At 42.8% G+C, this 22,535-nt stretch overlaps 1 protein-coding gene across 3 annotated transcripts in view; it reads left to right on the top strand.

The window, feature by feature from the left end:
• Positions 1–22,535, top strand: part of MAF (MAF bZIP transcription factor) — a 183,999-nt gene that overhangs the window by 44,586 nt on the left and 116,878 nt on the right. Inside the window, exon 3 of one of the 3 annotated variants that reach the window (XM_058034429.1) lies at positions 16,741–18,276. The exons of the other annotated variants lie outside the window; for them this stretch is intronic. The gene's annotated coding sequence lies outside the window, so the exon portion shown is untranslated. Of the gene's footprint in view, positions 1–16,740; positions 18,277–22,535 lie in introns of those variants that run through there. 3 annotated transcript variants of the gene reach the window in all.

The following is a 22,535-nucleotide window of genomic DNA, read 5'->3' as shown; positions in this document are numbered from 1 at the left end:
AATGGCCATAGAGCTGAATTTATCCTTTAACCCTTGTGGCAGGGGTTTTATTAACCCCTTGGCTTAAGAAAAGTCATAACAGTTTTGGCTCAGCCTGGCTGGGAGAGGCTGATGCATTTATTGTGGCAGCCTTGGTGCTTATTGCAGGGCAAAAATGCAAGGTATTTTAAATGTATTTTAATTCATTTGAGGTTTTCAATGAACTCACCTCAGCCTTCTAAATTCCTCCTGAGATTGCTTCCTGTGGATTTCAAAATGACTAAATTTAACTGGGTTGGGGGGGGGAAAAGCAGCTCATTCAGTATGATTTCTAAAGACAACGCTGCAAGCTTTATAGAAAATGAATTTTAAATTTCTACATGGCAGAAGAATTTGGTTGATCACAGGCATAGGAAGGATGTTGCAAGATTTATTTGGCCAGTCACAACTTGAATTTTGAATAAATTCTGTCAAGCTGTTAAAAAAAAAAATGGAAATACATCACTTGACGCATTCAAATCACAAATATGTTTGAAGGGAACTGCAATCTGCTCAGAGATGTCCTGTGAATAAAAAAGATTTCACATGTGTTTAATATATTCCTTTTTGAGGAATTAATTGTCCACCAGCACTGACAAGCGTGGGGGATGGAGGAGCGGAATGGGAGCGATTTGCAGTTCTTAGTGGGAATTAGTGGCATGACTATATTATAACAATCATAATTAAGCTTTGTACTTGAACAGTGCCTTTCCTTGGGGAATCTCAAGGCACTCTGTCAAATTTATGGGGAAATCCCAGGGAAATAAGTGATTTCCCTACAGATCTGCAAAAATTCAGTGGCAGAGCTGTGAGGAGACCCCAGGTCTCCAATCTCCTGGACTCTGGCTCCAGCTCACAGCAGGAGCTGCCTGATGCCTCTGTCACAAACAGGGCAGGACTCAGGGGCTTTGGGGGCACAGCCTGGGGGTGCAGGTGGGTGCTGGGGGCACTGGGGTGTCTCCCTCACCTGGGGCTGTGCAGGGAGCAGGGACACGACATGGGTGGGGGGCAGAGGGAAGGTGACAGCAGGGACTGGCAGCTCACACCAGACAGCCCTTTCAGTGGAACCCTGAACCTCAATAAAAATAACAGTGGGAAACCACACTTGGATGTTGTTGTAACCCTGGGGAAGTCCTTACTCCTCCGTGCCTCAGTTTACCCACCTCTACAATTAATATGGTGGCACTGTGGGAGGAGTTTGGTGGTGGACTTTTCATGACAAAAACAAAAAAAAAATCAGGAAATCTTACATGAGGATGTGGTGCTTTGAGCATCATTTGAAGTTTTTCATCAAGGCCAAAGTCCTTACCAGAAAAATGTGCTCTACTTTATCTCAAAATTCAGCATTTGTGCAACAAATACACAGGGAAATTATTTATGTGTCATGAAGAAGACTCTGATGAGATGATCACAGGGATCTGCTCTGTTTAAAATCCCTAAGGTAAAAAATCTGTACAACTTAATGTTTCTAACATGCTTTGAGACCTTCAGAGGCAAGGTCCCTTTGGACTCAGTAGGATGAATTGGCCTCCTCTAGTAAGCTGAGTTGAATTTTGTACGTAAGACAAGCAACATGTTACGTTATGGATTTGTTTGCTCCCCTGGCTCGTTTCACCACTTTGTGCAGCCTGTGAAAAACCAAACAAATGCACCTGATTGCACAGACAGAGCAAAGCCAACAGTAAGTTTTTCAGCTAAGTGCCTGCAGAGGATGACAAAGTGTTCAAAAGACAACTGGACTTGACATTATTGAGAATGTTTAAAGCAAGCAGTAAAACCTTAAACATTGATTTGGTGTTTTACTGGAACAAATAGAGAGATTTAAAAATAGTGGTTAGATGCTGAAAAGCACAGCTCCAGTGAAAATCCTCATATTTGCTCTGAATAAATTCTCTCCCTCCTGGGAGCAGGCTGAGTGTGGAGAGGAACAGAGTTATTGGCTTGTCTTGTTAGGCCCAGGCTGCTCATTTGGTTTGGTGATGGGCAAAAGGATATTCTTGGGTCCATGTGAAGGAGCCTGTCAAGGAGCAATGGGCAGTGCTCCTCTGGATGGGAGCATGAGGTGTTTCAGAGGGAGCTGAGCTGTTGGTTCCATGCAGAGAAATCCCTTCCCTCTGCCCTGGGAGCAGGGTCATGGCAGTGGCCTGGCGAGGGGCAGCGCTCTCCAGCAGCACTGCTGGCATCTCTGCAAGCCCCGGGTCAGAGGACCAAGGGTATCCCACCAGAACTGGGACAGTTGGCAATCCTCGTTCTTGTGCAGACTGTGTGAAATGCACACCATTCCCCAGAGCTTACAGGCACAGTTACAAATGAAGCAAAGATGGCAGGAATGACATTCCCTTGCTAATTATAGTGTGGTCCCATCTGTATATTTGGTGTTATGTCACCAACTCCAGCCTGCTTTTTTCTAGCAGGGAAATACTGCTGTAGGTCGAAGCTCAGCACAAAAGGCTCCAGACCTCTTGTAATGTTATAGTTGCTTGTTTAACAGGGACAAAACTCTACTTTTAAGGGCCATCAGTTGGAAATTTGAGAGCGTGTTGGCTAAGGTGCTTCTTGGGTAATTCAACAGTCCATGTTTAAAAAGCACTTGGGTGTGGATAAACATAACAGAGTTCAATGGCTGCACACTTCATTGAACCCCTCTGGCTCCATTGGCACCTTGTGCATGGCAGCAAAGCTGTGAGCTCAGGTCCATCCCTCCTGCGTGGAAAAGGTGGGAGAGCAGCTATCTCCCTGGCCATCAGCACTCTTCTTGGCTGCAGACTTTTTGGTTAGTAGATAGTCTGTGAAGAGTTTGGACTGTAGGACCTGTGCATTACCCTCCAGGAATTCCCTCAGAGAGATATGAGGACAGAAATTGCCCTACTGAATCACTCCATGGCGTGTTTCCTTTCAATCCTCTTGAGGATCTCATGTGTCCTCCTAGGGACCCAGATGCAGTCCTGGAGTCCACGTCTCTGTTTCTGTTGGTGGAGTTTCCTGGGTCTCTCTTGTAAAATGGTTGCAGTTTAGGACCTTAAAATTGCTCATGGAAGATGCCATTTGTCCCTCTGAAGGAGCCCATGGGGTGCTTCTCTCTTGCACGTGGTATTTGTGAACAGTATTGGTGAGCCTCATTGTTAAATCATATAGGACTGAGACTTTTAATTAGGGTAGAGGTGGGAGCCTCCAAATCTCATGTGATTAGAGAGTTCTCATAACTTTTACATTTATTATATAGTCCAATTAGCATATTTCTTACTTTAATGTCTCTATTGCCCTGTTCAATTTTGAAAATCCAAAAATAAGAGCATTGCTAAAACTTGAAAGCCATTAAGTGAAAATAGTCCAGAAACAAAAGTAGAAATGGGTGTTCTTAATTTAATTCACTGTTTGGGCTAAGAACAATTAATGAAACTTTGGCAAAACAAATAATACAATAAATAATGACAAGGTAGCTAAAATCTGAAAACCATCCACTTCTCCTCCATCCACTGGTTGTGGGAGTGCCAAAAGGAATTTTTAAAAGTCAAATAAGCCACCCCAAAGGCAGGCTTGTGTGAGGAGGTGGAGAAGAACTGTGCAAAGATGAATCTCTCAGGGCTTGCACCTGGACCTGTCCTGTGAGGTTAAAGCCCCTCTCTGCCCCCTGGTTCGCTGATACATCCCAGGGATGTTTGGCGGAGTTCATGTGCAGGAGGGGAAGCCGATCCTCAAACAGCTTTATGGGTGAGGAGAGGAGCTGCCACTTGGAGGCCGTGGTGTCTCTGAAAGTCAAGGAGAATTTGTACCAGCAGAAATAGGCTCTTGGTTTCTTGTCATGCAGGAAGCCGTTGGTGGAGCCGGAATTTAACAAGTTCACAACTTAACAAGTCCCAGCCTAGTGTCTGGACTACCAGAATAGATTTCTTTCTCAAATACCCCCAATCGCTCAATGCTTTTGTCAAATTTCTGTCTCTCTGTACCCAGTGTCAGCCTCAGTTTAACAATGAAGGTAGTCCCAGAAAACTTCTCACAAATAAGCAACCTATGCTCCCTGTTATGAAAGCAACCTCCTACTGTCTAGTATATTAATTCTGTTCTTGTGAGGCGCTGTAGAGGTTGAATTTTCTCTGCCTGGCATGGTAACTCATTGCTTTCATTTTTTTTTAGGAATTTCAAGTTTTTGAAAGGCTTAGAGAGAGCCATGAAGGCTCCACCTCTTTCTTGGCCTTGTAACCCGTGAGCAGTTCAGCTGAGGCTAGGAGATTTGTGTATAATGATTTGGGAAAGTTGTGAGTATAAATAGTAAGGAATTTGAGATGTTTTTCCCCTCTGTAATTCAACACTCAATAGCTTCCCCTTCCACCCTGCACATAAGGTGCTGTACCAAAACCATGGAAAGAATTTGTGGAGCTTCAGATCAAGGAAGTTCATAAGCTTGCAGGCTTTTTTCTTGCTTGCTCTTTTAAAAAATCTTATAATATCATCTCCTCTGGAGAATAACATAGCCAGAGGACTTTACAAATTTTCACCAGATCCTCTCACCAGGAGCATTTGCCCCAGGGCAGAGGCAGGACAGCCCTCTGATCTCTCATGCAGTGTGGTAAGGGCAGGAGCCTGGAATAAGTGTTCAGCCTCAGCTTTTTCCTTTCTTTTTTCTCCTTTCTCTTTCTGGTAGCAGCTAGTGCTGAGAGAATGTGTTCAACCTTCTCTAAGCTCCAGCCTCAGCCTTCCTTCCCATTCCACATCTCACAGACCTACCAGCCAAGGTACTGGGCTGCAGCACACAGGATACCAGAATCATTTAGGTTGAAAAAGACCTCTCACACCATGGAGTCCAAGCTCAAATGACCAGGGTCATCTTGGCCCCAGCTCTCTGATGAAATGCCCATCCCTGGAGTCCCAGGACAAGCCATTCCTGAGCACAGGGGTTGCCATTACGTGTGGCAGCAGTGCTTGGAGCTGGGGACACCCTGGCCTGGGTATCTCTGTAAGGACAGGTTTGCTTTTAAGTGCCCTGCAGGTTCCTTTCATCTCCATAAACATCTTTGTCTTAATTTCTCCTGTGCTTTAAACCCTGCATGTAAAATGCAATGTAAACCTCAAAACAGCCTTACTTATTCTAACAGAAATGTTCTCTCTGAGCAGTATAAATGCAGATTCTCTGTAGCCCCTGTGATTTCAGCCCAGAGATGGGTCTCAGGTCTGCACTTCGTCCCCAAAGCCTGACTGAGAACCCCTTGTACAGCTCTACAATTACACTGACTCGGGCACAGATGATGGACAGTCACAGCATATATTTGTGTACCTTCATTGCCAGGCATTTAGTGTATGGTTTCATTTTTGAATCTTGACTTTATTTTGCATCATGATATTTGAGCATGCAGATTTACAAATCAGGTCCCAGCATTATTGTTTAAAGAACCCTCAATGCTTTTGGTAAAAACCTGAGTAAGTATTTGTTATATTTAGAGGCAATTCTGCTTATTGTTTCTTCATACCATAAGCTTTTCACTGACCTAGATTTTGCTATTTCATTTTCCATTTGCTGTCCCACAGTACATTTGCATGGAAAGAAAGTCTTTTGTCTTTTAGTGTTCTCTTGCACTTGCTATTTTATCCACCAGCCAAAATCACACTCACTGCCCTGTGATGGTGTGAAGAGCTTCACTGGAAGTGATTGTGTGGCTGAGGATCCTGGCTTCAAACTAGAAGTAAAAAGCTATTGCAGCTTTTAGTTTTGTAGAATTCTTGGGCTGAAGAGTGCTGGAGGACCAGCCTGCAGCAGAAGAGCATGCAAAGAGGAGTGGTTTTTGTGTTTTCCAGCAGTAGCAATTTACAGAAAAGAATAGTGGACAGAGTCAGAAACTGGCTTCCTTTCAGTCGGAGGGAATAGACCTCTCCCTGGATGTATATTACAACTATAGCTAAAGACACAAAACAACATCTTGATTTTAATTCTGGTTTCAGTTTTAGCATGTCATTAAAGAGATACCTGTATTGACAGGAAGAGTTGTAATGCTTTTGGGGAGTTGTTATTATCGTATTACACGATTATGGTGTTTATTGCGGTGGTGCCTGAGGGCTGAATTTACAAATGCTGCGGATGGATTACATGGGTATTATGCTGCACACAGACATTTTTCTACATGTTCATGTTGAAATCCTGTGAACTGGACAATGTAAACAAATTAACATTATCAGGGAAAACCTGTTTTTTAAGTTAACTTTCCCTGCAGACTATACTCAGACAAAGGACACTTGCTCTTGCTCTTACATCTCCTGCATCTCAACCATGTTCAAAAATGTTTTTACTAGCACATGTTAACCAAAACCTTATCCTTTTCAGAAAAAGAAAAAAAAAAGCAGGCATGTTTTAAAATGCATTTGATCCAACCAGCTAGTATATTTTTAAACACGACAGTGTTATGTTTAACAGTGTGTTAGCATATGTCAATTAACTTGTTTCCGCAGAGTGCTGACAGAAGTGCCCCCGTCACCGCCAGCCCTGAGGGGCCCTGGGGCTCAGTCGAGTCAGCAGAAGGGAGCCTGTGCCCACACCTCCAGCCCACTGAAACTCAGCACGGGCTCTTCTGGACAGTATTAGGGTGCTGGAAGAGGGCAGGGTAGATTTGAAGTAATTTCTCCTTCTGCTGGCTGTGATCTGCAGGTAAACCCCCATGGTCGGGGAGATGCACCAGGGCTCCTCTGTCAGCACCCCAAATGATGTCTCCTGTCACACACGTGAGCTGAGATGCTCTCATTGCACACAACACCCTTCCAGACAGAATAAATAGAGACTTTTTCTCACACTGTCAGGAGATCACACTCCTTCCCTGTGCCAGATATAGATGAGATGGAGGAGAAAAGATGCACATGCACGTGCATGTAGCCCCTAAGTCTCCCTTGTGCCCAGAGGAGGTGGTGAAGATGGCTGTGCATGTCTGGGGTGCTTTCTGTGCCAAGCCATGGCCATGACGATGTAGGGTACTCCAGATCACACTGGCCAGTGCAGAGGGAACACTTTAACCCATTGTTGGAAACAGCAGAGACCTTTCTGTCCAGATACTGGCACGTGCTCCTGGATAAAGCCATGGGAATGTGGGAACTAACCAGTTGTACCCTGGCAGGACCTTCCTGTGCATCCCAGCCATGAAGCTGTGCATGATGAGAAGTGGAGCGGGGAGCACACAGCTCAGGTCTCAGCAGCAGAGCAGGAATACACACTGCTTTCCCACAGGGATGTGGAGGTGCCTGTCCATGCATGGCAGCTGCAGAGACACTGTCAGGTGTTTGACAGGGCTCATCTGTTACTGCCCGTGCAGAGGGTGTGGGAAGGATCAATACATGGGCAGTTATGGCAGAGGAGATGTCCAGGGCCTGGATCCCCATGCCCTGCTGCTGAGGGCTGCTTGGGGTACCCATGTCCCAGCCAGACTCCATGTGCAGGAGCAACCCCCAAGCAGACACACCCGCCTCTGCTGCTGTTCCTCATCCAGGGAATTTGGGCAACCTTCATTTCTCATTTCAAGATTAGCAAGTGCATGAATGACTCCCACGTGTTCTGGGACAGTGTTAATGGGAACAGTAGAAATACCTAGAATAAGCAGTGTCCAAAAATAGGTCTCTTGTCCTGCCAAAGTCTTGCACATGTTCTTAACTTTCCTGCCCTGGGAAGCAACTCCTGGCACCCTGCAGGGCAGGAGAGTTTTTCCATTTGCTTCAGTGGGTGCGGGATTTCATTCTGCCTCACAGATCTGTGGATTTTAAAGGGACTGTCCATAAGGCACACTCGAACTCTTTGCAGGGTCGAAATATTTTATATTTTTAGCACTGACACGATGGTCATGAGGGAAAAGCACGTATTTGCCCCGCTCAAAGGGCATGGTCAGACATGCTGCTCTGCTGGGGCTGCTTGGGGTCAAGTTGTTACTGGCCCTGAACCATTTCTTGGGGTGCTGCACCTTCCTGCTACGCAGCTTGGCTGCCATAATTGGAGCCGTGGAGCTGACCTACACCAGCCGAAACATGTTGGAAGTGGGGTTTTATAAATAGACTGTGTGGACAAAGGGTGTCTGCTCCAGGGTGTTTATGGGGCTGGGAAGAGGAGCTTGGGGCGGGGGATGGAGCCTGACAGCTCCCAGTGAAGCAGCACAGCCCTCTTTGCAAAACAGGGAGCGTGGTGCTGGCAGAGCCTGCGGCAAGCCCTCGGCACAGGGAAGGACGGGGAGGCCGTGACCCGGGGTGTGGGTGCTCAGCTATTTTCTCCCTGTGAGACTGGCTCCCAGGCCTTTGCTCATGCAAACCCTGACAGATCCCATCTAAATGAGTAGCTGGAAATTATGTGCTCCCTCCCTGGTCTGGGCTGGAGCTGAATCCTGCTACCAGTCTCAGGGAGAAGCTTTTGCTGCTGAATGCAATTAAAAGAACCAGGATTTGGCGCTGTGGGATCTTGCCCAGTGCTGGTAGTCAGGGTGATTGACACTGAATCCTTTGATTTCTCCAGAGGCATCATAACATTTTAAACTTATTATTAATTGCCAGTATATTAATCTCAGAATAGTATTAACAGTATTTCAAAATATAATTTTATCCTATCCAACCCGCTGGGAAAAAAAAGCAGTTTTGTATGAACTGAACAACTTTATAGACACTGTGCTTTATAACCAGATAGATTTTCCCTAGTTAGTTCCATTTCTATCTAATATTGGTGGAAGATTAAAGATACTGAATCAATGGCTGTAAAAGCTTACATTAAAAATTTGCAGTAAATGAGAAGAGGAAAATTTCATTAGAAACATAAATTGTAGCAACTGGAATGCCTGCAACTTATTTTTAGTATTCTACTGACAGTCACACTTGAAAGTCTTTTTTTTCCAAATGTTTTCTTTTCTCAGATTAAAAAAAAGGAAGAAAATGACCTCTAATATTTTGAAATATAGAACTAATTACAGTACAGAGTGATCCTGGTCCCACTGAAGTCAACTGCAGCATTCTTTATGACACTGCAGGATAGTGCCTCTATTAAGAAATAGTAAGGAAATGAGATACTTTAAAGAGAAGGGTTTAAAATGAACTGGATCTGTTGGCCTCTTTTGTAAAAATACCTTAGAGCCACTTTTATCAAGTCAAAAGGTTCATTGAAAAGAGAGAAATTAAAAGATGCTGCTCATGGAGCCTGGCAAAACATGAAGTTAGCAACAAATATCTCTCCAACCCAATTATAACATTCAAATCAAGGAGGAAAAAAATTATGAAATATAATGAAAGCTTACTTTCTACTGAAAAAGTCTACTTGGAGGTGTCCAGACCTAAGGGAATTACCAAGTCAGCATTATAGTGGAGAAAAAATGTAATGTAAATGAGAGTGAAATAATCAAATTTTTCTGGTGGAAATAAGTGCAGTTGTTTGATGTAATTTTGACACACAGCACAATTTCAGCATCAACAGTGAAGTTTAAAGAATCAGTGTGTCTTCATAAGATTTCTGTACAGAGAAGCCATTCAATGGGAAAATCTAAATCAGACTTCGGTTTGCACATTGGCCCCTCTATGAGGGAAGGACCTTCATTATTTTAGTTTCAAATAGAAAAATAGAGATGACCCTTTTTCATTAATTTCTAGGCATCTTTTCCACTCAAAAATCCAGCATGATTGTGGCATATAAATCACAAGAAATGTGATGTGTGACTGGTTTTGTTCTCACAAAAATTGAACTTTGGTTTATGTCTCTAATACCAGCTCAGCCATTTAAAACTGCACAGTTTTCCACAGTGAGCTACTCTGGACTCATGTCACTGTGCTTCTTGCAGATGCAATTTTTCAATATCACGGGGATATATCCCAAACAATTAAAACAATTAAAGCAGGGCATGTCTTCAGTATTTTACTCAATCTCATAGTCTGTATGAAATATATTTGTAATTTTGTGTTCATTTCCAAATGGAGACAGATTCACACACCCTCACAGCCAAACTCAGGACAAGAACCAACAATTAAATGAAGCCTGAGATCCAGTCCAAAGCAGGCATATACTCAATTTAATTTTTAAATAGCTTAATTAATAGTTTCAGCTAAAGCAAAGAAGTGAAAATGGGTCAAACTATGTAAACATTGGTTAGAAAAATACACTGTCCAGCCAAAGCATTGTAGAAGTGCTTTTAAGAAGAATGGTCTTTAAATTTAATTTAAACATGGGTTTCCAACTTAGGTAAAAGCCCAGTTCAGACAAGGCCCGAGCCACTTTTTGTGCCACAAAGAATTACCGAGGTATGCTGAGAGTTTATTTAGTCCTTGCTCACTGTGAGGCCGTGTTTCACCGTGCAGTCATCATCTTCTCCTGGCTGTCAGCGCGTTGTTCCCTCTCGGAGCTCACGGCGAGGGCTGCGAAACGTCCTCGGCAAATATTGACCGGGTTTTGAAACGGGCTGGGAGGCGCTGCCATTGCACGCTGGTGTTTGCCTTCTGCACACGGCCAGGTTCAAGTTCTTATCGGCTCAGATGGGGGCTGGGGACCCTTACATAACCCCAAGGCCAGGAGGGGGATTTTGCTCTGCAGTAGTCAAAGCAATGCTGTGTGTCTCATCTGACCAGGCACTGCTCAGCAGCCCTCACTCCATGGGAACATGCACTGGTTAACTTCTTGGTAGTTAACCAATTGGTTAGCTTCTTGGTAGCTAACCAATATTTTGCCCCTCTGGATTCCAGAGGGGCGAAATCATAAAATGCAAGCAATTTCTCTCAATCCAGAGAATGACTGTATTACAGAGAAAACTATTCTTTACTCAAAAAAAAATCCCATTTTTTGCAAAATTTTTCTGTGATACTTAAATTTCAGTTTAAATGACCCAAGGGTGTCAGTTGAAAGGGGTAAGAGTGTTGTTTTTAAAATATATTTTTTTAATTATACAGTAGCACTTACATGACTCTATATACTTGTAGCTTGAAGTTTCTGCTATACTGAGTTCTTTGCAGGTTTGCTGATTTGCAGTTAACTTCCAGGATCCTAACTTTTTGGTTAGAATAACTGAAAGATTTCTGTTTACTTGTGGGGTTTTGTTTTTTTGGGATTTTTTTTTTCTGTTTTCTTTTTTCTTTTAACTTTAATTTGATTAAGTTAATTAAAAAAAAAAAAGAAGAATAGAAAAAGATTTCAGATGATAAGTACCAAGACCGGCTCAGGTACATTGCTTTAGGAAGATGCCACTCCCATCCCCTTCATTAGCACTTCTTACTGGTATGATAAATTTGGGGGGTTGATTCTAAACTTTGGCTAACTTTTATCACATGAGAATTTCCCCCCCATTTCTTACATTTCACCTTGATTTGTGCAGAGCAGGTCATGCAGCAGAAGTTGGCAATGTCTGAAGGTGTCACTGCTCTTTGCCAGCCATCCCCTTTGGAGTGTGAAGTCAGGTTTGGGGGAGGAAGTCTGTGGTTGGTGGCTTTTTGTAGAGTACGTGGCTGGCAGATGAGACTGTTTTGGCCTTCCTGATCTGAACACTTTTGTTTCCATTGTAAAGGATGACACAATCTGTGCAGGCACCAAAATCCAGCTGGTTACCGTCTCCACCTGCAGAACATCTGCAGCAGGAGGGGAACGTATCAAAGATGCTTATAATGAAGGACAATTTTTACCGTTTATGTTCAAAAGCAAAACCACAACAGGAGAAAATATCCCTTTCATGAGAATGAAGTAAACAAACATTTTGGGCTGGAGAACAGGCTGGATGAGCTGACCTACTCCAGCTTGTTTGAAAAGTTAAACGTGTCAAAGGTTCTCTGCCAGGCAAAGGGAAGATGTAGGAGAGGTTTTTATAAATGGCATTTGGGCAATTAATGTTAACCATCAATATCAGAATGGCTTAGATTACATGATTAACTAGTAAGAGTTTTGAGCTGGCTGGTAATTTTAGATTAAATAGTCAGGCAGCCAGTGACTTGAATATTGATGAATATCCGGTGTTTTATTAATATGCATTCTCTATAAATTAGAGGCTTAGTACACAAAGAAGAATCCTAATGCTCTTGCTATTTTTCATTGCCACAGGTAGAGCTGAATAATTCATAACAATTAATTTATTTCACTGATTTAGCCTTTTGGGGCGGGGGGGATCTAGGGGGGAAGTTGAGCACGAGTAGTCTGCAGGTAATCTTTTCCATGTTTATTTACAATAAATAACTTATCAGAGACATTTGAAGATTAATTCTTAGTTGTGAGGATTTTTTTTTTGTATTTTAAATTGGAGAAATTTGGAGGAATATGGGCATAAGTGCAAGCAACCTGTCAGTCAGTACAAGAACCCAAATGAATTTTAAATTGTAAAAAAGCCCAACTAATTGCAAATACAACATATACAGGGTCAGGCTCATGTTGATTTGTATTGATTGGTGCAATGCTGGTTACACTGCATATTTCTGCTCTTCATTTAATTGATTCTAGTACTCCAAGACCAAGATTTCTTACAAATATTTCTGTAGGCAGAATTCATCGCCTGGATTTAGTCCCTAATTCACAGGTAAAATGCTGCCCCTTTTGCAGCCAAGGGAAATTTTACCCTTCAATCTGAAATATCCAGGATTCTACCTGCTGATGGCTGGCAACATTCCTGAAAATCCTTTTTGAAACACACCAAGCAATAACACATCCAACACTAATGACATTTTATATTTGTGCAAACTTTCAGAATATCCATATGCAGATTTTAAAATTATTTTTTTAGGCAGTGGGAGATGGTGCCGTAAATACGAGATGAGATGTTGCAGCACAAAGATCATTTGCCAATCCTGCAGCTCAGGGAGGCTGCAGCCCTGTCTCACACTCATATCCTGAGCAGGTAATATCCAGAAACACACGAGGAGGAGGAGGAGGAGGCTGCATGATTACTGCCTCTCCCTTTCTCTGGTTCTTACAACACACTCACAGCAGTGAGGCTTGCATAGCACACCATAAATCATTGCCTCATTATGCTGCTTCTGGAGGTTTGTTTAGGGCACCTATTCTAGTACTGGCTGCAGAAGATTATTTGTTCTTCCCAGAAATTCCTCTCTGATTTGATTTGCACACAAGGAAAAAATCTCTGCATCTTATTTTTGAAATAATTTCTTAGTGTGCAGAACAATTTACATTACAGAGCTGCCTAAGAAAGTAATTTCAGCAATGTCTGGAGGTGGGTGATTTTGTTGAGAACGGGCAAAGGTTACAGAAGGTTTTTGTGTTTTTGTGACTTGTCATTATGAAGTGTTAATAAATGAAACAGAGGTTCCTCCTCTCCTCCTTTCTTCCTTCCTCCCTTCTTGTCTGCCTTCCTTTTTACTTTCCTTCTTTCCTTCTTTCTTTCTTGTGTACATAAAAGCTGTTGATCTCTTACCTAGCCAGATTTTGTTGAATTATTGTAAAAGAAGCCTAAGTACCTCATTAAAAAAACATTGCAAGGTCTTCATTCACTTTTCCTGTATGTCTTTATCCAGCCCTAGTTCACAACTGGTGCAGGAGGGCACCAGACTGATTGATAGATTAGGGATTTTGACACTTGGTTTTGACTTAAGGAGACAAATTTTCCAAATAAAAGGTGTGCATTAGTTAGCCTAATTTACTAGGAGCAGTATTGCTGATTTTGATACAACAGTATTTATTTAGCCTTGCACCAAGTAAATGCTGGAATAACCTAGATTGTACCTGCAATGGATTGGAACGGCCAGAGCTGAGACTTTGGAGAGCAGGTGGGTGCACTGCAACACGGCTGGGTTTTGCTGCAGTGACAATGTGATCTAGGATCTGATCCAGGCTCCTCAGAAATCAATGGAAATTCTACCCTTGACATTACTGGGCTTTGGATCCTGCTCCAATTGTACCAGGATGGAAATGAAATTACTCCAGCTTGGAGGAAGAATTTTCTGGCTTAACCGATTCAGTGTTTTGAATTGATGGGTGTGTTTGTAAAGGGGTCCTGACTTTAGGTTTGAGTGTTTTTGACATGCGCCTTGCCATGGTCCTCCCTCCTAGTCACAGCTCCCTGAAACACAATAGATTTCTGTTTTGTGACCACTCACAGACATCCTAGATGAACAACAGCATTTCATAGGTGATTGTAATGTGAAACTCAGAATCATTGTAAGCTTGCTCAAAATGTGACCTGCCTTCACACAAAAGCTCCCTAAGCTTTCTGAACCTCCCAGCAAAGCTGGATGTGTTCACAGCCATAAAGAAGCACAAAGCTAAGTGACTTTGGTGTGTTTTGAGGTTTCACTGCACATCCTCCTGCACCGTTGTATCTCAGAGTCCTGGGTACAATTCTCATTTGATCTTAAACTCTTACAAAGAGCCTAGGAATAGAAGATGTGCTGAGGTAAGGGCCAGAAAAGACTTTTTCCAACACCCACTGCAACCTGAGTTACCCACAAACAATCAGGACTCAGCGAGAATTGTACCCAACTTTTTTTGATGGAAGTGCAGTGGTGACCTTCTAGATTGATTAAAGATGTGACATTGATTGACTTTGAAGGGAGCCACATCCACCCTTCTTCTGCCAAAAAGGCAGTGGCTGCAATGTGAAGCCTCAAGAATGGGGCATTGCTTTTCCAAGTACATGGAAGACATCCAAGGGTAACAGGATAATGCAGATAATGGGATAGGGTTTCTCCCCTCCTCTCCCTCAAATACCATATAGCTAGATTTTGGCTATCTAGCCTCATGCCTTAGAAGACTTTTCTCTTATAGCTACTTAAAAGATGAAATAGCTGAGGAAACGAGCTCTTTTTGCAGGTTATTTAGGATGTTTGGTGGTTGAGAATGTCAAAAAGGACTGGTGGTGTTGACTCTGCAGGCATCTTTAATGGTGGTGGGGGTATGATATTGTGAGGACCAGTGTCAGTGGAAGAGATGGTGTGGTGGGGGAAAGCTTTATTCCTCAAGCCAACCCACCCCTGAGGATTGTTCACACTGTCACTTTGGGGTGTCAAGTTTGAGAGGTGCTAAAATGGTCCTATTTGCCAAAGATATAGAGCATCTTAACAATATCTGGTCTCTTTAAGGCACCTTGAGTTGGCACTGAGGAATATTGGCCTCCAAAATTACCACTTTTAAGAATCTAGGCCACTGAACCTGATATGAACTATCAGAAAGCAGAGACAAGGGAGCACTTATGTTGGAGAATGTATAGTGGCTTGAAAACTACAAATCAAAATAATTCACCCTTTTATGTGTAAATCTCCTTCTCTTTGATACACAAATTGAAAAGCTGTCTGGTTTCCTTGTAGTTTCCATAAGCAAGCAGTGTGTGACTGCACCCTCTAGAATGCTATTTAAGTGTTATTTAAAGTGCAGACCTGTTAAAGTCAAGCTAGCTGATCTGTATGCTAGAACTGAGCCCACCAAACCTTACACCCAAAACCAGCAGGGAAGGGGGTCTCAAGTGCCACAGCTCCCTCGTGGCAAGGGCATGGAGTGACAAACAGTGGAGCACCAAAAGATCAAAGCACTTTTTCAGGCACAACAACAAAATCAGAGACAGAAAAACACCAGGTCCTGGTGCAGGTGTCTGCCCTTCCAAAGCAGCCTTTGTCAGGTTTGACACAGCCAGATCATGCAGGCAGGAGCTGCACACTGGCACTAAAGAAACATCAGCAAATGAACCTCTGTGTGCATTTCTGAGCTGGAGAGAAAGGCTGGAGAGCCACTGCATGAAGCCCACTGGGACATGCTGAATTTACAGGGAGTTTATTGGAAAATTTCAGTGAAAGCATGGAAAGACTGTGTGATGTGTTTTGCTCATATTCCAGAGTTGTTTTCCCTGGTTGAGCACCTCAGTGCAGGTCCTGTGGAAGTCAATAGCTGTCTTGCCTTTCAGAAGGATTATGGCCCTAAATAGCTTCTTTAGGAAGTGTACTTTGCCTGGTGATAACACAAAGCAGAGGGTGGATGATTAACACCAATTAGGATTATTTACAAGAACCTAGAAAACAATAGGTCCATAAATCATTGTCTTATCAATTGCAGTTCCTCCTGAGTAATTCAGTCATCATTGGGCACACTGTGTTTGTTAAGTACAGATCACACTGATGTTAGCTGAAGTGTGTGCAAATGTTTAAGGTTCAATATGACCTAAAATAGCAGCATGTTACAAAAAAAAACCTTTTTTCAACGTTTTTATGTTCTAAATCGCCAACAGTTTACCCCCAGATATATTGAGTGAATTTAAGGCAACTAGCAGTAGCCTTGTTTCTCTTGGGTTATGCTTCAGCTCTGTTTACACTTGTGTCTCCCTTTGGGGTGGTTTTGCAGTAATCTCCTGGCTGTCTCCATTTGTTGGGCACTGGTCCAGCTGCAGAATAGCTTCAATGCTCACATATTCCTTCCAGAGGAGAGCCAGTGGGGAGCTCTCTCCAAAAGCAAGCCAGGGCTTAGTGGGACACTGCTCTGATCCAAGGGGCAGCCACACCACCACAAAGTCCTTCAGGGTGTCTGTCACCCTGCTTTGCAAGAGGAAGGATGTCAAACTTCCCAGAGCTCCAATACCAGCCTGGAGTAGGGCTTGTGCTTTTGGGAGGGTCATCTGCTCTATGTGGCACCCTTTTTGCTGGTGGCTGGCAGCTCTTGAACCACTACTTCTCTTTCTTCCACCAAAGCTTCTCCTGGCTCATTTTCCTTTTTATTTAGTAACTGCCCAGTCTTCTGTAGCTGTTCCTCCTTGCTGCTGATCTTTTTTTACTTCTACTTTTATCACTTTTTGTGATCCCTTTTCCAATTTCCAACCTTAGTCTCCCAGAAGAGCCGGAGTGCTGATGCCTGGATGCAGAGGAGATCACACTGCTTATAGATCTGCACCATGAGGAGGCCAAAAGTTTCTGCAGCAGCAGGAGGTAAGCCAGGACTGCTGGTGGGTGTAAGGAGCAGAAAGCAAAGCCACGTGAGTTTGAGAAGAAGGCAGCAGCACCCTGAGGATGGACACTTTGGGGCAGTGTCACGGTCCTGTACAGAAAACTTGAAGAGCACTGAAAACTTCAGGTGGGAACACACCACCCAACCAGCTGCTTGTGTGGTTTGGTCCATGAACCTTTGGGGTCTGCACACCAGAGACTGAAAACTCTTCACTTACCCTAAATTTCCTCTTTATGGACTTCTGATGTGATAGGAATGGCACAAAAAATCCAATATATCTTCTTCACCATAGTGTTTCCAGCCTCCTAACTTTCCCAGGACTACTTTCTGCTCAAATTACTGGAACTTAATTATATGAGGTTTAATTTCAGTTGCTTGGCCAGCTTTAAAAACATATATTCAAATTTGAACCACAAGGACAGAATTTTGGGAGCCTCTTTGTCCTCTCACTTTGTGTTAATTTAAATGAAGAAAGTGTGCCTGTGAATCTCTGCTTTACTTCACCTATTCCAAGTCACTGTCAGCTCTGGAGAGACATCCCTGACTCCCAGCAATTTAAAGGAGAGCACAAACAACTCCTTATTATTTTAATTTATGTTTTTGAAACTGTGCAAACAGTAGAAATTTGTCTTCTGCTTATGCATTTTGTTGTAAATAAAATGTATTGAGACCAGAGATGGAGTTACACTGAGTTTACACCAGATAATGTATTGACATTTTACAAGGAAGTGTTGTATTATCTATCCATTTCACAAGTAGATCTTAAAATGTTTAATTATAACACAAAAAAATAAAAAAAAGAAGTGGAAGGAGAATCAAGGGAGGGACATGGAGATAGAATGCAAAAGGACATGGATGAGAAGTGGTGGAGTTGGAGGATAACAGCACCTCTCAAGGCATTATCTGAGAATTCCTGTGATTAGGACTTATCTTTCTGGCTTCATTATTTCATCATAATCTGCTGTTTACCTGATAAGTAATAAATGGCCTCCAAATTTTATTGCATTTGTTCACTTTCTTCAGATTTTGCATCAGTTTGCTCCCCTCTTAAGGTCTTATTTCTGTTAAGGAATAAAGATTTTATGGCTTTACTGGGGTTGACTTGTTCCTCTGGTATTTCAGGGTTGTTATTTAGCTAGCAAGGGTCCCACAGCAATTCCTTGAATAACCCTGCCATCTATCACATTGGGATGATCAAGGATACATTGCAGCTGATGTCCAAGCACTGTTGTGTACCTGGGGTTGGGCACCCACCTCCAACTCAGCAGATATAAAACCCTCCAAAAAGCCAACAAAAGAGGCTTTTTTTAAACACTCCAACCCGCTAGTGGATTATCTTTAATGGGTTGGCAGCATGCCCCTTCCTTCCTCTGCAGGAATGCTGGCGTGGCTCTGCACCCTGGATTTGGGGTTTTGGTGGCTTTGTTTTATTTTTGTTTTTTTCTGTATTACAGCATGCAGAAGAAATAAAGTGTAAGACTGATTTGTAATAGTTCATGATGGTTTTCTTTTCTTCTTTTTTTTTTTTTTTTTTTTCCTGGGATTAACTTATTTACCTGCCAGGAGACAAATGTATTGACCAGCCCTCCTCTTTGGGGAGTGACCCTTGCCAGCATGGCCCTGCAGGAGAGGGCTCCTTGCATGGGCTGGCTGCTGCTTCTGGGAGCTCACAGAACACACCTTCAAAGATTGAGTGTCAGCTTCTTCTGCGTGAGAGAGGAGAGGAAATGACCTTCACCCAGCTGAGCAGGGAACAACAGGAAACCCTCACGGTCCTGCCATTTCCCACCCCCAGGATCCGGAGCTCAGGGACCTTTCTGACAAACTGTCAGTGTTTTTGTCAGGGTTTAGCTGCTGCAAATATATTACCCCAGTATGCTGATGATTCATGGGGAAATGGTGTATGCTGATTTAAGTGATGGACTAGCCATTCTGTAATGGATTTGAGAATTCCCAATCAGATTGTACTTAGTTTTATCAAGCAGGAAGCTGGCAGGCTGTGTTTTAATCAACTGATAGCATCTCTTGGCAATTGGCATCCAGCTAGTGGACAGAGTACTTCTCAAAGACCAGCTCACTAAGTTACAAACAGTCACAGCCACTCAGATCTCTCAGCTTTATCTCCTATTTTTTCTGTTCAGCCTGTTTCTTTCCCAAATGAAAATTTCAGTTGGAAGTGAAGGAAGATGAAACATATCTGCTTCTCTTTCACTGCTGTTTTAGGAGGAATGGATGAGGCAGAATGCATTTGCTTCATCCCCCAGAAAGCTGTGCTGAAACAAGCTCCTAAATGTAGTATAAAATCCCAGCACCAGACAAGTTCTAGGATTTGGTCCTGACACAAGTTTTTGGAGTGCTCACATTGTGTAAGCATAGTAAATCCACAATATGGGGCCACACCAGGTAAGACATGGCCTTTTCCCCTTTGATTAGGCCATGAATCATTATTCCATGACTCATTATCTATTATGTCACCGAAGACATACCCAGTGTTCTGACCTGTACCAGCAGATATCAAGAATGGTTCCCTTCCCTGATAAAACTCATCAGTCTATTCATTACTTCAGGGAGAGACCAGCTCCTGCAAAGCATCTTCACTGCACAAACCCTCAGATGCCACAGCTACCTTAAATAATTCCCTGCTCAGGATTCATGTTTTGTCACACTTATTGAGCTGTGGAGCCATCCACACTCAAGCACAGCATCAGACCTGAGGAGCTGGTTTGTTGTGCCTGGCTCCTGTGGAGTAGTTGCTGTACTTAGCAACCCACCTCCAATATAAATATATCTGCTACTCTGAAGAGCAGCCTTTGAAAAGCACCAGAAGGGATCACTCCCCCATAAAGATTTTTTTCCAACATTGCAGAGATTGTTGGGACTTTCAGAGAGAAATTCTTCTCCCAATTAAGCATCCCAGCCAGAGGGTGAAGATTTCACCACAGGCTGAAAAAGCTCTGGTGCAACCCTCTTCAATGGCCTATGAACCCCCATTTAAAGTCCTGTGTGAGCTGCTTTTGAGCCCTGCAGACATGGAGGGAGCTGGAGAGCAGCCATCCATGCAGGTGGGATTTGGGAGCCATCCCTGATGTCTTTGCACAGGGGTCCCACAGCACAGCGTGGAAAAACAGCTCTGAGTGCTGAGTGCTCAAACCACGTGGGTTTGAAACTACTTCAACATTTGGAACCCTCAGAAGAGGCTGATGATTGAAAGGTTGTAAAACAATCATGCTCCCAAAAAGTAATAAAAATAAAGGTGAGGTGTAAGGAGCAGAGAGGAGTGATTCATCGGGAAATTGTGCTCTTGAAATTGTATGACAAATCCCGGGTGAGGGAGGAGCTGTGTGTAAGCACTTAAGGGCCAGATCCTGGCTTGTCCAGAGGAGTTGAAGATCCAGTGAAGATTAACAATGGACCTGTAGCTGAAAGGAAAATTTTAACTTCCATCTTAGATGTTTTCTGTTGACCATTATCTGAAAATCAGAGAAATCACACTCCTGTTTTCAGTGTCATGTCCCATAAGGGTTTCAGCAGACAATGAACCCCAGTACAAGAAATGAAGTTTCCAATGCCAGAACCACCAAAAGGACATGTGAAAAAGTCTTCTCTCTTTAGGGTGGAAGTATACAATTTCCACAGGGTCATTTTCTGTGTAAACATTCCTATTTGTATGTTTTACAGATTGAAACAAAAAGGTATCTTCCAAACATATTCAATCAGTCAATTTTAAAGCAAGTTAATTAATGTATCTAAGCTTTATCACAGAGCATAAGTAAGTGGAAAAAATCCCCCAGCCAAATGTGAAGAGTCTAATCTTGATTTTCTCACTCTTTGAGTTCATTTATTACAATGTTTGCTCACTTCTATAAAAGCCATGCTCATGTAATAATCTAATTTCTGAGAGCATCTCCAGGGACAGGAGATCACATTACAAATCTCACATTATGTGTCATTCAGGCAGTATCTCCCAAATCATAAAACCTTTGGAAAGGGAATGACACTTGAATAGCAGATTCCTCCTCGTTTTCTTTTTCCCTTTCTGAGCATTTTTTTTCCAGCCCAATGTTCTCTTCCTTATATTGTCTGACCTCATGCACCCAGGCTGCTCATCTCCATTCTGCAGAGAAACAGGCTGTGGTGCACATCTCTCCTTGCTCTACCTGACCACCTCATCCTGTCTCACACTGCCTTTCACACAGTTTGGGATCTTCCCTTCTGTTCTGGGCTTTCATTTGTGTCACCTCACTGCCAGTGTTTTGTGCCTATGGGTTCTGTTTGTGAACTGATAAACTGGAGCAGAGAACTGGCCCTGCTGACTATAAAAAAGCCCAGGTTTCAGATCAATTATTCCCCTGGTCAGAATCATTTCATTTCTAGCCAAAACTGTCCTAACAGAGGGACAGGACCTCTCCAGCTGCCTCTGGTGCCACCTCACAGACCCATTGTCCTGCCATCTTCATTTCTTTCAGCAGCTTCAAGGATCTTGATAAAGACCTCAGGGGAGGCTTATATGGTCTTAAAACATTTCATTGATCCATTCATGTCCACACAGTCCAGGGCTTCCATTTTTAAGTTTCCATCTCTATTATCATGGAAACTGGCTAATTACAGTAGAAGCCTGTTAGGAACCTGCTTAAGACACCAGTATTGTGTAGCAAAACACTTGCAGCTTGCCCAGATCTCAGTGTGCAAAGCTATGGAGTCCTTGGGATAAAAATAGGTATTCTAGGATATGATTCTGCTGCTCCAGATATTATTTTATCATTCAAATCTAAGGTCACAACCTCAATCCTAGCTCATCCTGTTGACCACACAGACCATAATAAATTTTCTTTCTTATGATATATCCATTCCAAAGTACCATTGCCCATTTCTTCATGTAGAAGTTGTGCACCAAATTATCTGGTCTGATTAACACCAGGTTACTGTGCCTACTAGTGCACTTACAACACAACTTTACAATGGGAAAACAATCCTGGCCTTTTTAAACACAGAGGCAAGCAGAAAAAAAAGCACAACATCAGAATTAAACCAGTTCTGACAATTTCTCATTTCCATTTATTCAGAACAAGTCATAATTGAGACTTAAGGAAGAAAAGAAAAGCCCTCCATGCCTTTAAGTGTAAAATCCATTTTAGTAGCAGGAAGCTGTTATATGGTTAGAGCAGTTATTTTTATTGTCTGTCTGGGTATAGTTTTTAACTGCAGGCACAGAATAAATCAATAGTGTCATAAAGCTACTCTCACCCTCTGCCCTTTCTAAAGGGACATTGTTCAGTGTCTGTGCTGGATGTGACACAGACTGTGCTTTGATGCACAGAATTATGCCTCTACTAATGTTCTGGGGGAGAGATCTGTGTGACACATATTTACCTGTATCTCCTTGTCCATATCATCTCAGACTCATCAGATTAAAAGCAAAATGAAACACAGATATACACACAAAAATGTGCAGAAGTTTTTATCAGAGGAGAGGGGATTTTTCTGGTTATTCTCTTGCAAATGATATTGTCAATTATTTGTGCATTCATAAATCCTCTCAGGTGGTGTTTTTCCAAGACTGTCTGAGAAACATGCAGTGATTCATAGGACAGTGCACACAACTTAAACCTGACCATTACCTGCTCTTTAATACAGTGAGGAAGGATGGAGCAGGATCTGACTGTATGAAGCTGGT

The sequence above is a fragment of the Melospiza georgiana genome, chromosome 14, assembly GCF_028018845.1.
Source record: "Melospiza georgiana isolate bMelGeo1 chromosome 14, bMelGeo1.pri, whole genome shotgun sequence".
In the NCBI taxonomy this organism is placed as follows: Eukaryota; Metazoa; Chordata; class Aves; order Passeriformes; family Passerellidae; genus Melospiza; species Melospiza georgiana.
This window is presented reverse-complemented; position numbering and strand designations above follow the sequence as displayed.